Below are 11,505 nucleotides of genomic sequence, written 5' to 3' on the forward strand. Positions count from 1 at the left end.
GTATTCAGTAGTCTCCCTTGATCTGTGTCCCTCACTCTTCCCTGCTCTCTTTCCCCCTTCCTCTCCCCATGGTCCCCTGCCAGGTCTCTCCTGTTAGACCTATGAATGCAAACATATGGTATCTATCCTTCTCTGCCTGACTTATTTCGCTTAGCATGACACCCTCAAGGTCCATCCACTTTCCTACAAATGGCCATATTTCATTCTTCCTCATTGCCATATAGTACTCCATTGTATATATATATATATACCACATCTTCTTGATCCACTCATCAGTTGATGGACATTTAGGCTCTTTCCATGATTTGGCTATTGTAGAAAGTGCCGCTATGAACATTGGGGTCGGTGTGCTCCTATGCATCAGCACTTCTTTATCCTTTGGGTAGATCCTTAGCAGTGCTATTGCTGGGTCACAAGGGAGTTCTATGGATAGTTTTTTGAGGAACCTCCACACTGTTTTCCAGAGCGGCTGCACCAGTTTACATTCCCACCAACAGTGGTGGAGGGTGCCCATCTCTCCACACCCTCGCCAGCATCTATAGTCTTTTGATTTGTTCACTTTAGTGACTCTGACCGGTATGAGGTGGTATCTCAGTGTGGTTTTGATTTGTATTTCCCTGATGATGAGTGATGCTGAGCATCGTTTCATGTGCCTGTTGGCCATCTGGATGTCCTCTTTGGAGAAATGTCTATTCAGGTCTCCTGCCCATTTCTTCACTGGATCATTCATTTTTTGTGTATGTAGTTTAGTGAGCTCCTTGTATATTTTGGATACTAGCCCTTTATCTGATATGCCATTTGCCACTTCTTAAAATGTCATTATTACCCAAAGCAATTTACACATCCAATGCAATCCCCATCAAAGTTGCTCCAGCATTCTTCTCAAAGCTAGAACAAACTATCTTCAAATTCGTATGGAACCACAAAAAAAACCCTGAATAGCCATAGTAATATTGAAAAAGAAAACCAAAATGGGAGGCATCACAATCCCAGACTTTAGCGTCTACTACAAAGCTGTCATCATCAAGACAGTATGGTATTGGCACAAAAACAGACACATGGACCAATGGAATAGAAAAAAAGAGCCGAGAACTGGATCCACAAGGGTATGACCAATTAATCTTTGACAAAACAGGAAAGAGCATCCAATCAAAAAAAGACAGCCTCTTCAACAGATGGTGTTCAGAGAGCTGAATAGCACATGTAGAAGAATGAAATTAGACCACTTTCTTACACCATTCACAAAAATAAACTCAAAATGGATAAAGGATCTGAATGTGAGACAGGAAATCATCAAAACCCTAGAGGAGAAAGCAGGAAACAGTCTCCTTGACCTCAACCTCAGAAATTTCCTCCTCGACACATCCCCAAAGGCAAGGGAATCAAGAATAAAAATGAACTACTGGGACCTCATCAAGATTAAAAGCTTCTGCAATGCAAAGGAAACAAAACAACAACAACAAAAAAACCCTAATAGGTAACCAGCAGAATGGGAAAAGATAGTGGCAAATGGCATATTAGATAAAAGGCTAGTATCCAAAATCTATAAGGAACTCACTAAACTCCATACTCAAAAATTGTATATATACAATGGAATTCTACATGGTAATGGGAAAGAATGAAATCTGGCCATTTGTAGCAAAATGGATGGACCTGGATGGGAGTCATGCTAAGCGAAATAAATCAGGCAGGGAAAGAGAGGTATCATATATTTTCACTCATAGGTCTACCAGGAGAAACCTAATAGGGGACGATGAGAAGGGGAAAGGGGGAGAAAAGAGTTTGTGAAATGGAGTGAAGCAAATCATGAGACACTTTTGATTGCTGTGAACAAACTGAGGGCTGAGGAGTGATGGGCTAAGGGGAATGGGGTGATTGTCGTGGAAGGGGGCACTTGCAGGGAAGAGCACTGAGTGTTATATGAAATCCAACTTGGTAATAAACTATTTAAATAAAAAATATGTTCCTTCACAAGGTACAATCTGCATATTTTAGAATAAGGGGACAAGTCATTCCTGATACCAATCAACCAGGTACCTTCAGGGTCGATGCTCAAGCAAAAATAATTGATTGGGGGTGTATATCAGTCACCATCTGATGAAAAGAGGCCTTGAAAACTTGCCTTACTTCACAAGTTTTCTCATCTCAGTGAGTTCAGAAAATGGGTCCCAACAATAAGTGACCACATACCAAGATGGTTGCAGTAGGAATAGGGAAGAGAGGATGAAAACAGAAACCATCTAGGATTAAAATTGACAGTAGTATTGATCATTGATTTCCATTCTTATGACTGCTGGAATAATCATGGTGCTCTTATACAGGAGATGATGCTGATTGGGGCCTTATTGAAATTGAAATGCCTGTTAGGCCTCCAAGTAAAAGGGCCTGGGAAACAACTATATACCCATCTCTAAAACCTGGAAGAAAGGTCAGGCTGGAGACAGGGGATGGATAGTATTAGGCAGGAATTACATGGTGACTGAAATGAGAGGTTGGAAAGTCCTGGGGCACAGTCTGGAAGAGCACCTACTATAGTGTTTAGATGGAGAAAACAGAGATAAGCCAGTGATGGTAAGAAAACCAGGAGAAAGTGTTATGTGAGCAAAGGAGAGGAAGGCTCTAGATGTGAGACCTCGAAGAGGAAGGCTCTAGGTCTTTTATTCCAATGACTTTGGATGAACCCAACCCTCTCTTCTCCTGTATTCCCTTCCTCCCTCCAATAGACCCCAGCTTGGCTCTACTCTAACAATGTGGGGCACTGTAGAGTCTTAAGTTGGAAAGCTTGCAAGCCCTGCTATCATCGTTGGTAGTGCCATGCAACATAACCTGAGCACTTTCTCTCTCTCTCTGCCAAGAAGTGTGTTGGGTAATCTTGAGGCCATAAAGAGCCTCAGAAGCAGTCATGGCCCTCTGAGATCCTATTTCATAGTCTATGTGAAGTATCACATGTACAGAGCTACTCTTATACAGAAGAATACCCTGTGAAGCTAGAGCATGAGAAGATGCATGTGTGAGTTCTGAGAGGAAGCTAAAGAAGTGTAGGTGACTTTTAGGAGGTGAATCTCAGCTGGGGCTAAAGAAAGATGAATCTGAGAGAGGAGGGCAAGGGTGTTAGGAAGAAAGTCCTAGAGGCATAGAGGATGAGAGCAATAGGACCCAAGATAGAGCTGGAACAATGATTCAAGCTAGGGATAGTGGGAAGCCAGGAGGGTGAGATACGAGATCATGAAGGTAGTAAACGAACTGATTTGACACTCTCACATTATGACTCTTACTCCTCATCAATGGCCTGACTGGCTAAGCATTTTCACATGCACTCTTACAGTGCACTACACACAACCTTAAAGCCCTACCACCCTGACTAACCAGCCCTTAACTGCTTTCCACCACATTTCCTATTAAATCTTCTTTGTAGAGATTAGCAGGTTTGATATAATCTAATCTGGTTATTTATGTATTCTAACTTCTTTTTTTCAATAGACTGTAAGATCCCTAAACATTTGGCTGTACCTATAGTGCCTAGCACAATATTGCACAAAAATTAGTGCTCAGTAAACATTTGTTGACTGACAGAAAGCTACAAAGGGTTAAAGAAGGAGTCTTGAGAAATTTAAAAATATATTAAGTTGAGTGAAAATAAAAATATACATCCATATTTTGTGGGATTCAGCTGAAGTGGTCCTTGAGGGAAATTTATAGCATATTTTAAATGCATATATTAGAAAAGAAGGAAGATGTAAAATCAGTAAGCTAAACTTCTACCTAAGAAAACAAAGGAAAATATAAATTTAAAGCAAATTCAAGAGAGGAAAAGATATAAGCTATAGGAGAAATCAATAAATTGAAAACAGGGGGCAGCCAAAGTGGTAGAGAAGGGAGGGCTCTGTACTTCCCAGATCTCTCAAAGAAGGGCTGATGCCAAATTACTCTGAACCTCAAGAGTCTGGGAGGAAAGGAGACGGGGTCTACTAGGAAGATGCCCTCATAGCTGTGTGATTGCAAAATGGGGGGAATAAAAATGGACTGGGACACGGAGTCATGGAGGGGAGGGATCCCCTTCTGTGGAGAGAGGAAGGGAAGAGACTGAGCAACTGGGAAATGTAGGACTGGATCTGGACAAAGAAAAACCTCGGACAGGGATGGTAAGGGATCCTATCATCCCATCTCTAACTGCATGGCTTTCTTTGGACTCGAGCTGGCTGCCCTGTTCCTGCACCTGGGGAACTGGGGAGTCCCTGCTGGGTTTGGTGGTGCCTCAGGGGCTCAGTAGGCTGCAGGATGAACTGTTCCCCTGCCCTGAAGTGTTAGGACTCTCGGGATTACATTTCGGGGAGAATCATTAACACCCACAGAGTGAGAGTTTAAAATGCAGCTAAGCGTGGATCATAGGAGATGGCAGAGCAAGACAGCCCACATATTCTGTGCCCTCAGCACAGACCCAAAGGAGTGATTTGGGACACCTGGTCTGTGAAGAAGGGACTGGGGGGTCGCCATTTTTCTCCCCAAAACCACCAAGCTGAGGCCTCAGGGATCCATCGTTGGGGCCCACAGTGGAGGCAGGACCCACCAATACCAAACCATGCCCCCCAGAGGGAGCCACTTATCTTCTGGAGCTGGATAGACTCTGTGGAACAAGCACTACAGCATTGTCTGGATTAACTCAAGTCAATTCTTGTTATTTAGATACATTCTCCCTTTTCTCCTTATATCTTCCCTCCTCTAGGCTGGTTCCTCTGGTTATTGGTTTGTTTAAACAGACATATTTAATCCATTCTCTTGATGCATATTCTACACATCCTTCTTTCCTTTCTCTCTCTCTGGAAAAATCAAGCCATATAGTTTCTTAGGGTAACATTGTCTTCATTTATTTCTCCTCACCTCCTTCCTTATAGTCTCTCTGCCTGGTAAATGTTCATTTTCTCTTTCTCCTTGCCACTGACATTTCTTTCTTTGTATATGCTCCTCTGGTTTTATGCTTTTAAATTGTCTTTTGAAGTTTTTTTTGTTTGTTTTTGTCTGTTTGCTTGATTATTTTATTTGTTTGTGCATTTGAGTGTTTTCATACCCTGTTTGTCTGTCTGTTTTCCTTCCCAGGGCTACGTCAAGGAACAAACCAAAGCACACATGGTGGAGAGTACAAAACATCACTATGAGTAGGGAAAAAAAGTAACCAAAGTCAAAACAACAGAGAGCAAGTAACACTCTCTAAAAAACACCTCCTGAATGGCCAGGCCATGGACAGTGTAAGAGCCCCCCTTTAATATAGCAATACTCACAGGTGCAGAGCACATAACAAGCTTTTAAAACTTACAAGAGACAGAAAGCTAGTCAAAATGATAAAATGGAAGAATTATTCTCAAAAGAAATTACAAGAAGTGACAGCTAAAATATTGATCAAAACAGATATAAGCAACATAACTGAACAAGAATTTAGAACAATAGTCATAAAATTATTGTTGGGCTTGAAAAAAGCATAGAAGATAGCAGAGACTCCATTGCTACAGAGATCAAGGCTCTTAAAATAGTTATGATGAATTAAAAAATGCTATAGATAAGTGCAAAATAAAATGGAGGTGACAACAGCATGGGTTGAAGAGGCAGAGGGGAGAATAGGTGAATTAGAAGATAAAATTATGGAAAAAGAGGAAGCCGAGAAAAAAGAGATAAATTGATCCAGGAGCACGAAAGGAGAATTCAAGTACTGAGTGATGCAAGCAAATGGAACAATATCCATATCATAGTTATCCCAGAAGAAGAGAGAGAGAAAGGGGCTGAAAGGGTACTTGAACAAATTATAGCTGAGAACATCCCCTATCTGGAAAGGAAACATTGAAATCCAAGAGGCACAGAGAAAACCCCTCAGACATAACTTGAATCGATCTTCTGTGTGACACGTCATAGTGAAACTGGCAAAATACATGGATAAAGAGAGGATTCTGAAAGCAGCTAGGGATAAATGGGCCTTAACATACAAAGGTAGACACGTAAGGGTGGTTGCAGACCTATCTACTGAAACTTGGCAGGCCAGAGAGAAATGACAGGAAATCTTCAATGTGATGAACAGGAAAGAATCTTTTATCCAGCAAGCTTGTCATTAAGAATAGAAGGAGAGATAAAGGTTTCCCAAACAATCAAAAATTGAAGGAATTCATCACCACTAAACCAGCCCTACAAGAGATCCTAAGGGGGACTCTCTGAGGGAAATGTTGCAAGGAACACAAAGTACCAGGGACATCACTACAAGCATGAATCCTACAGAGAACACAATGACGTAAACCCATATTTTTCAATAATAACACTGAATATAAATGTACTACATGCTCCAATCAAAAGGCAAAAGGTATCAGAATGGATTAAAAAAAAAAAACCAAGATCCATCTATTTGCTGTCTACAAGAGACTCATTTTAGACCTGAGGACACCTTCGATTGAAAGTAAAAGGATGAAGACTATCTATCATGTTACTGGAAGTCAAAAGAAAGCTGGAGTAGCCATACTTATATTGAACAAACTAGATTTTAAAGTAAAGGTGGTAACAAGAGATGAAGAAGGGCATTATATAATAATTACAGGGTTTATCCATCAGAAAGAGATAACGATTATCAATGTCTACACACCGATTTCGGAAACACCCAGATATATAAAATAATCACAAACATAAGCAATCTTATTGATAAGAATGTGCTCGTTGCAGGGGACTTTAACACTCTACTTACAGCAACGGGTAGATCAGCTAGACAGAAAGTCACTAAAGAAACACTGGCCCTCAACGACACATTGGACTAGATAGATTTGACAGATATATTTAGAACTCTATATCCCAAAGCAGTGTATTTCACTTTCTTCTCAACTGCACATAGTACATTCTTCAAGATAATCACATACTGCGTCACAAAGCAGCCCTCAATAAATATAAAAAAACTAAGATCATACCAAGTGCACTTTCAGATCACAATGCTATGAACCTTGATATCAACCACAGGAAAAAGTCTGGAAAATCTCCAAAAGCATGGAGGTTAAAAAACACCCTACTAAAAACTAATGGATCCCCAGGCAATTAGAGCAGAAATTAAATGTATATGGAAACAAATGAAACTGAAAATATAACAATCCAAACTCTTTGGGATGCAGCAAAGGCAGTCCAAAGAAGAAAAACATTTCAATCCAGACCTATCTCAAGAAACAAGAAAAATCCTAAATATAAAAATGAACTGAGAGTTGAAGGGGGAGGGGGAGGGGGGAAAGAGGTGGTGGTGATGGTGGAGGGCACTTAAGGGGAAGAGCACTGGGTGTTATATGGAAAACAATTTGACAATAAAATATTATGGAAAATAAATAAATAAATAAATAAATACAATAAAATCTAACAGCACACCTAAAGGAACTAGAAGCAAAATAGCAAAGACATCCCAAACTCAGGAGAAGAAGAGAAATAATAAAGATCAAGGCAGAAATAAACAATATAGAATATAAAAAAAACAGTTGAACAGATCAATGAAACCAAGAGTTGTTTTTTTTTTTTTTAATAAAACTGATTAGCTTCTAGTCAGGCTTCTCAAAAAGAAAAGATAGAGGACCCAAATAGATAAAATCACAAATGAAAATGGATTTATTACAACCAATCCCTCAGAAATACAAGCCATTATCAGGGAATACTATGAAAATTTATATGCAAAAAAAAACTGGACAATCTAGAAGTAATGGACAAATTCCTAAACACACATGCACTACCAAAATTCAAACAGGAGGAGATAGAAAATCTGATTAGACCTGTAACCAGTGAAGAAATCGAATTGGTTATAAAAAATCTCCCAACAAATAAAAGCCCGGGGTGTTATGGCTTCCCGACATTTAAAACAGAGTTAATACCTATTCTTCTCAAGCTATTCCAAAGGAAAAAAAAATGGAAGTAAGACTTCCAGCTCATTCTATGAAGCCAGCATCACTTCGACTCCCAAACCAGACAGGGATAGAACAAAAAAAAGAGAACTACAGGCCAATATCCCTAATGAATATGGATGAAAAAATACTCAAGAAGATACTAGCAAATTGAATCCAACAGCATATAAAAATAATTATTTACCATGATCAAGTGGGATTCATTCCTGGGTTGCAGGGCTGGTTCAATATTCGCAAATCAATCAATGCGCTACATCATGTTAACAAAAGAAAAGATAAAAACCATATGGTCTTGTCAATAGATGCAGAAAAAGCATGTGACTAAATACAGCGTCCTTTATTTATAAAAACCTTTGAGAAAGTTGGGATAGAAGAAACATACGTAAACATCATAAAAGCCATATAAAGCCCACAGCTAGTATCATCATCAATGGGGAAAAACTAAGAGCTTTCCTCCTAAGATCAGGAGCATGACAGGGATGTCCACTCTCACCACTGTTGTTTAACATAGTGTTGGAAGACCTAGCATCAGCAATCAGACAACAAAAAGATATAAAAGGCATCAGAATTGGCAAAGAGGAAGTCAAACATTCACTTCTTTGCAGGGGACATGATACTATATGTGGAAAACCCAACAGACTCTATCAAAAGTCTGCTAGAACTGATCTATGAATTCAGCAAAGTTTCAGGGTACAAAGTCAATGTATAGAAATCAGTTGCATTTTTATATGCCAATAGTGAAACAACAGAAAGAGAAATCAGGAAATGGATCCCATTCACAATTGCACCAAGGACTTTAAAATACGTAGGAACAAACCTAACCAAAGGTGTAAAAGATCTGTATGCTGAAAACCATAGAAAACTTATGAAGGAAATTGAAGTAGAAACAAAGAAATGGAAAAACATTCCATGCTCATAGATTAGAAGAATAAATATTGTTAAAATGTCATTATTACCCAAAGCAATCTACACATTCAATGCAATCCCAATCAAAATTGCACCACCATTCTTCCCAAAGCTAGAACAAACAATCCTAAAATGTGTATGGAACCACAAAAGACACCAAATAGCCAAAGTAATATTGAAGGAGAAAACCAAGATGGGAGGCATCACAATCCCTGACTTTAGCCTCTACTACAAAGCTGTCATCATCAAGACAGTATGATAAAGGCACAAAAACAGACACATAGACCAATGGAATAGAATAGAGAATCCAGAATTGGACCCACAAATGTATGGACAACTAATCTGTGACAAAGCAGGAAAGAGTATCCAATGGAATAAAGATAGCCTCTTTAACAAATGGTGCTGGGAGAACTGGACAGCAGAAGAATGGAACTAGACCACTTTCTTACACCATACACAAAAATAAACTCAAAATGGATGAAAGATCTGAATGTGAGACAAGAAACCACCAAAACCCTAGAGGAGAAAAGAGGAAAACAACCTCTTTGACCTCAGCTGTAGCAATTTCTCACTCATATCTTCAAAAGCAAGGAATCAAAAGCAAAAATGAACTATTGGGACCTCATCAAGATAATAAGTGCACTACAAAGGAAACAATCAACAAAATTAATAGGCAACTGATGGAAAGGGGAAAAGACAGTTGCAAATGACATATCAGATAAAGCGCTAGTATCCAAAATCTTTAAGGAGATCACCAAACTCCACATCCAAAATGCAAACAAGCAAGTGAAGTAATGGGCTGAAGACATGAACAGACACTTCTCCAAAGACATCCATATGGCCAACAAATACATGAAACAATGCTCAACGTCACTCATCATCAGGGAAATACAAATCAAAACCACACTGAGATACCACCTCATACCAGTCAGAGTGGCTAAAATGAACAAATCAAAAGACTATAGATGTTGGCAAGGATGTGGAGAGACGGGCACCCTCCTCCACTGTTGGTGGAAATGCAAACTGGTGCAACCACTCTGAAAACCAGTCTGGAAATTTCTCAAAAAATTAACAATAGAACTCCCCTATGACCCAGAAACAGCACTGCTAGGGATCTATCCAAGGGATACAGAAGTGCTGATGCATAGGGGCACATATACCCCAATGTTCATAGCAGCACTTTCAACAATAACCAAACCATGGAAAGAGCCTAAATGTCCATCAACTGATGAATGTATCAAGAAGTTGTGGTATGTAGAAATACATGGCAATGAGAAAGAATGAAATCTGTCTTTTGTAGCCATGTGGATGGAAATGGAGGGTATTATGTTCAGTGAAATAAGTCAGGCAGAGAAAGATAGTTACCATATGTTTTCACTTATATGTGGATCAGGAGAAAACAGAAGACCATGAGGGAGGGGAAGGGGAAAAATAGTTATAGAGGGGGAGGGAGGCAAACCATAAGAGACTCTTAAATACTAAGTGAGAACAAACTGAAGGTTGATGTGGTGGAGAGAGGGGGAAATGGGTGATGGGAATTGAGGAGGACTCTTGTTGGGATGAGCACTGGGCGTTGTATGGAAACCAATTTGACAACTATATTAAAAAATAAATTGAAAATAGGAAAACAATAAAGAAAATAAATTTTAAAAAACAAGCCTTTGGAAAGATCATAAAATTGATCAAACTCTAACCAGCTGTCTAAGAAAAAACAAAGAAGAAACAAATTACCAATATCAAGAATGAAAGAGGGGTACCTGTGTGGCTTAGTCACTTAAGCATTCATCTTCGGCTCAGGTCATGATATCACAGTCCTTTAGTGTGAGCCCCACATTGGGATCTGTGCTGACAACTCGGGGTCTGGAGTCTGCTTCAGATTCTGTGTCTCCCTCTCTCTCTGCCCGTCCCCTGCTCGCTCTCTCTCTCTCTCTCTCTCTCAAAAATAAATAAACATTAAAGACATTTTTTAAAAAAAAAGAATGAAAGAGGAAAGGGCACCTGGATGGCTCAGTAGGTTAAGTGTCCAACTTTAGTTCAGGTCTTGATCTCATGGTTCATGGGTTCAAGCCCCACGTCGAGCTCTGTGCTGACAGTTCAGAGCCTCCAGGCTCTTAAGATTCTGTGTCTCCCTCTCAGTCTGCCCCTTCTCTGCTCGTGTTCTGTCTCTCTCTGTCTGTCAAAAATAAATAAAAATTTAAACATTTAAGAAAAGAAGAATGAAAGAGGGAGTATCCCTAGAGATCACATGGATAATAAACTATTAATGACAGAATATCACAAATAGCTCTATCTTCATAGATTCAATAACTTAGATAAGATACATTGATTCATGGAAAGATACAAACTACCAAAACTCACACAAGGAGAAATATATGACCTTCCTGGCTATATATCTTTTAAATTGATGCACAGGCATAAAGAAAAATCCCACCAAGAATTTTTGTGGATACAGATGAATTTATTCTAAAATGAGGGGACGAGGTGGGGGTTGAGCAAAATGGGTGAAGGGGAATACATACAGACTTCCAGTTATGGGATAAATAAGGTCACAGGAATAAAAGGCACAGCATAAGGAACATAGTCAGTGATATTGTAATAGCATTGTGTGGCGACAGATGGTAGCTATACCTGTGCTGAATATAGCACAACATTTAAACTTGTCAAATCACAGTATTATACAACGGAAACTAATGTAACACTG

Source organism: Suricata suricatta, chromosome X (genome assembly GCF_006229205.1).
Source record: "Suricata suricatta isolate VVHF042 chromosome X, meerkat_22Aug2017_6uvM2_HiC, whole genome shotgun sequence".
NCBI classification, from domain to species: Eukaryota; Metazoa; Chordata; class Mammalia; order Carnivora; family Herpestidae; genus Suricata; species Suricata suricatta.